We start from the raw sequence: 6,000 nt of genomic DNA on the forward strand, positions 1-6,000 counted from the left end.
CAAGGCAGTAAAGATTAGATACTACTCTATGTTGATAGATTTTAAGTTGTTGATAGGCCTCAGTCAATGCATTTTTTTTAGATGGATTCCATTCTTTTTTCTTAAAACATATAAAAGGTCATGGGCCATTCATTGTCGCAGTTGTTGAAACACCTTGGAAAATTCAATCAGTAAATAGAGAAAATGAGTATTGTTAATGTAATTCATGGAGGTTAAGTATAAATTGTGAGAATGATGCTCATCTTGGTTTGTCCACAGATGAAGAATTTGCAGTGAAGATTATGTTTGAGTATACACATGGGACTGAATTTGAGGAGCTTGTGAATCAGCTCTATGGTTCGCTGTTGATTTGTGTGTGAAATCTGACCAATATCTGATATCATTGAAGTTGATAACCCTAGTGTGATGAATGTATGCAAGTTAATATTAAAAATTAGAGAAGCATAAAAAATTTGACTTGATTAAATAAATGCAGTAATGAAGCAAGGGACATTTGTGACTTTTGTTGCAGAATGTTTTTTAGTTTTGTGAAAAAAATAAAGTATTTAACCAATATGAGCACTTAAAGTACTCCTCTCCTACACAACCACGCTGTTGAAAGTAGAGCACTTGTTTTTATTCTAATGTTGCAGGTCTCAGAAATACTGTTGGAAAGACTGTTAATTTACTACTGGATCTATTGATTTTCTTCCTGCCTTATAACATTCAATTTCAAGTTTTTACTTTGGAATGGCTCAAAAAGACTGTGTAATTAAACTTACATGGTTTTACATAGCAAAAAAAGATATTTTGCAGAAGATAGAGGATAACTCCTTTGTAACCACCTGGGAAGAAATAGTGGAGTAGGCAGGAAACAGCTGAAGGTGTCTACTGCAGTGAATGTCTTTCTTCCTGTTGATAAATGGAATTCTGTTTGGACTGAATCAACCCTAGTCCTTGACCCATGAAGGAACCTGAATTTGAGGAGCTTGTGAATCAGCTCTATGGTTCGCTGTTGATTTGTGTGTGAAATCTGACCAATATCTGATATCATTGCAGCTGATAACCCTAGTGTAATGAAAATAACATCAAAGCTTCTATTGTGTCACCCAACCAAAATTTGAACTCGTATGGATTCTGTTGGCCTTGATACTGAAGATATATAAAAGAATGAAATTGCCAACTCAAGTCTGACTCTTTTTTCTGTCTGGGTTGTCTCGTGTTTCAGACTTAAAGATAGCTACTAATTTACATTTTATTAAGTCAGACTAAGGTTACAAGAAGCAGTTAGTTAGAAGTTGGGTCAGATGACTGCTCTGGTTGGAGCTGCATGGTCTCTTGGATCTGATTAAGTACAAACTGCATCTTGTGCTAAGATTTGCAGTTGAAATATCTGTAAGCACACCAAACTCAACAATTAATCTTTTTCAAGCTCCTCAGCAAATGTGGATAGCTTCTGCAGCCTAGCAAAGACAGCGCTAACTCTGCATATGGCATGCATCAGTATTTGTACTTCTAGGTGAGGAACAGATGATTGCTTCCGAGGTGCATAATGAGGTGTTTCGATTAGGGCTTGGTAGTTTTTTTAAGTGGAGGAGTATGCAAATGCCGCGATCATAAAAATACAGGTATGGCTGTTAGACAAAGGGTTGATGTTAGCGCCTACTAAGACCGCAGCGACAGCATTAACTGGTCGTCATAGGCTCTGAAACATAATCGTCCGGGTAGGTGATGCGGACATCTGCACAAACCGACACGATCAAATACTTAGGCGTATGGTTGCATAAAAACCGATTACATACTGTACACTTGAACAAGGTGACTGAATGTGCAGAAACTGTCATCGGGAAATTAGAAAGACTGATGAGTAATCACCGGGGACCAAGCCCCTCTAAGAGAAAACTGATACTGTCCGTAGCCACGTCCATAATATACTATGCTGTTCCGGTTTAGGCGGAGGCTTTTGAAAAAAATCGAAACCTTCAACAGGTCTCATCTTTACAGCGTAGGATGAATATAAGCATAATATCGGCTTACAAAACTGTTTCACGGAATGCGCTCGAGGTGATTGAGGGAGTTCCTTCCATACATCTTCGCGTCCTGATGTTGAAAAGGATACAACATGGTGTGCCGCGCAAAGAAGCTCGAAATCAGGTGTTAGAAAAATGGCAGACATACTGGCTAGCCACAAATACCAGTTGTTGGACAAAAAGGGTGATTCCACGAATTGACTAGTGGGTCTCCAGAAATCATGGGGAGGTGGGCTTCCATATCTCTCAGTTGTTGACTGGGCAAGGAGGGTTTGGGGCTTACCTCCACCGCTTTAGCAGAAAAGGCCCGAACCTGTTTGCCAATATTGTGAAGAAATAGATACCGTGGAACACAAGATATACTTGTGTCACCGGTGGGACGAACTGAGGCACACATGGGCCATTCAAGGACTGATACCGTACAATACACGTTAAAGGGACACAGTGAGTGGAACGCCGTAGCAACCTTAGTCACGAATATTATAAAGAATAAGGAAAGAGACGCTGTTAAGTGAAACGGGGTAACCTAGAGGTAGGGTCTTACAGGGGCAGTTCTGCTCATGAGAGGCTGGTTCACTGAGGGGGACCACTCTTGATGACTGACCGGAGACTCCCTGAGTTCGTGGGTAATAAAAAAAAGACCGAGACCCGGCTGGATCCCTCCCTAGGGAGGGGTACAATTAGAGGCTGGCGGGTTGGTCTAGTGGTTAACGCGTCTTCCCAAATCAGCTGATTTGGAAGTCGAGAGTTCCGGCGTTCAAGTCCTAGTAAAGTCAGTTATTTTTACACGGATTTGAACACTATACCGCGGATACCGCGGTGTTCTTTGGTGGTTGGGTTTCAATTAACCACACATCTCAGGAATGGTCGACCTATTATTGTACAATACACTTCATTTACACTCATACATATCATCTTCTGAAGTATTTTCTGAAAGGTAATTACCGGAGGCTAAACAGGAAAAAGAAAGTAGTTCTGCCAAACCAATCAACAGAACTATTTTCATTTAGCATACCTTAATTCTTAATTCTCCGCCCTACGAGATAGCTACATTGCTTCCTTTGTCATTTTTTAATGAATTTCATAAACATCTAAAAATTTCCTCTCCACTAATTTGTTTCAAATTACCATAAAACATTTTTGGAATAAAAGCAACTCTGTTGAGTTTTTAAATAGTACTAATTAAATAAGCACAGTATTTTCTGCTTACATTTGTAAAGTGTAAAAATGTGTACTCAAATGATTTAAAACTAATGTTTCAAATCTATTTATTTATTTGGCTGTGATGGCCGTATAAACGAGCTAAGTTATTTCTTCATAGTCGAGATAACTTAGGCCAGACATACTTATCTTCATTCATTTGTATCATTATTATTTAGATAGTTATTTTTACGTATTAACGTGTACTTTAACTACTTTTCTTTTATTTATTAATATTGTATTATGTTATTTTTTTTATAATGTTTTTCTATGATTTACCTTAATCCTCGGCAAATAGTTGGATAGTCCCGTTTATTATATAAAAAAATTGTAAGTTCTTCATTTCTGACCCGATCAAGATAGTGGTTATTAATGTATCATTATGTAAATATTTGAATAAAATATTTGTTTATGACCAACAAATCGCTACGGAATATAAATAAATTTGAAACAAATTTATTAGTATGATTCCGTAGCGATTTTACAAGTGAAATTAAAAAAAAAAAAAATATTTAGCATTTACAAATAAACATTTATCTTACCCTAATCCATAAAGATAAATAGCGTGTTTTCGATCCATTTAACTTTGTATTGCTGCGTAATGCGGTACAAACTTCATCATAAAAAAATAAAATATCCAGTCAAATAAATCATTTTCTTGCCGATTATCGCATTTTACTTTCATTACAAACCTTGTAAAATCGTTCCCTCGCGTAAATCACACACGTATTTTTAGATTAAAAATCTTGATCAAAGGAGTGTGTGAATTATGCGAGTAAATTAAAATTAGTGAACTTAAAAAGCGATTTAAAAATAACGTTCTTAAAATAACGTTTCTCTTTCATGTAACATCGGTAAAAATGAAATTAAATTATGAAACAAAAACGTTTTTGTTAAAACATTTGACAATCTTATAGATGGTGTAGTGAGAAGTGTAAGACAAGTGGTTGGTCTACTCTTTTCAATGAGATTTAAATTAACTACTGTTAGAAGTTAAAGTTGTTCTTCGGCTATGAAACCGAAATCAAATCGGTTAATAAAATTAATCTTACAAATTCCGAATTATAATAACAGTTCCATACTTATAAATTACTTTTTCACACCCTTTTTTCCCAGTTTTTCTAGATTTCATCGGGAAAAATTTGTTAGGGCGTTTACTGTCCAGTACCTTCCTGACAAAAGCCTCCTACAGCGGAGGATCCTACAAAAAAAACCTTCATTCTGCATGTGCATTGTGATTGGAGGAAATGCCTTCTGTATAGTTCAATACTACTTGCAGATAACGTAGTCTCCAGGAAGGATGATGAGAAGGGATCATATTTTAACACATTACCGTTCTTGGGGAGGCTAACAAAGAGCTTTACACTGAACAAATATTTATTGACGTTTACTTTTACCGTACTCGAGTCAATACCTAATAATAATAATTTTGCACCTTTCTTCTTGCGGAGGATACTGTAGGTTGGAGGACATGTGCCTACAGAAAATAAAAAAAATGACGAGGAAAACATAAAGTTTTGAATTAAAGAGTGAGAAAATGGAATTACTAAGTTACAGAAATTGAAATTAAAACAGACTTCGTATCACAGTCGAGATAACTTATGCCAAACATACTGTACTTATCGATCGTTTTGATTAGTATTAAATTCCACGTTTCTGTTTTAGATTAACGCTTGTCTAATGTATATTTGATTCTTTTGTACAGGATGATGGAAAATTCTCTTTTTTTAAAGTTCATACCTAATGTTGAGAGTAATATCAAAATCTTAAAATGTGCCTTTTATTAAAAGATGGCTCGTGCGAACAGCGTACTTTGCTATTAAACCATTTTACAAATTAATTAATAGGTAAAAAGAAAGTGGAGTGATCTATGGCTTAAAAGTTTCGTTTTCATCATATGCCATTCCGATAGCTTTTTCTATTGCTGTAAACCGGTGAACTTCGATCTGCAAATATAACTTCAGCAGTAAGAAAGAATTTGCAAGAGCGAGAAAACTACAAACAGTGACCACTCAAACGGTCGGAAAAAGCTTTCTTTCAAAGTGATTTCGTTTGGAATTTTTCGGCCGAATAATGTTTAGCAAACAGACTTTTTATTTTTTTAAATTTCACAGTTCAGGAATTGAAAATTGATTTATTTCATACATACGTTAACTTTTATTAAACCAAACCGGCCCAATAAATTTAATTTAAACATTTTTTAATTTATTTATTTTTATTTTTAACTTTAACTTTTATTTCAATTTTCAATTGAAAATCGAACAGATGAATTGAATCAGTACATTAATGGTATATGTATATCTTGAGGCCAATTTTTTGACTTTCCAATACATCTACATTATCCCACTATTGTTCACTTAGAAAACTATCAATGTATTTATTTCACTGAAAAAAATCTCCAAGTCCTTGGAAGTCCATTCTCATTGCTTTTTTTGAGCTTTATCAGTAGTTCGATGACTTCACTAAGACACTGTTATATCCTAAAGTCCTAGATACTATACCTATAATAATAAGTTTAGCAGAAGAAAGTGAGTAACTGACATTGAAGTTTTTACTGGAATCAAAAAGCATGCTGCTCTTGGTAGAGTATAAGCATTTCGTCCAAACCAAAGTGAATGTTTTCATCTGTGTTTGTTATTGCATAATGTTAAAGGACCTACATCTTTTGATTTCAACATTGATGAACAGAAAGAATTTGAAAGTAGTAATCTTCCTAAATTAGTACCAACATCAGGCATTTGATGATATAAACGAGTGTTGATACCAACAACCCTAAGATTTTTTTTTAGAT

This window comes from Lycorma delicatula, chromosome 1, assembly GCF_047948215.1.
Source record: "Lycorma delicatula isolate Av1 chromosome 1, ASM4794821v1, whole genome shotgun sequence".
NCBI lineage: Eukaryota > Metazoa > Arthropoda > Insecta > Hemiptera > Fulgoridae > Lycorma > Lycorma delicatula.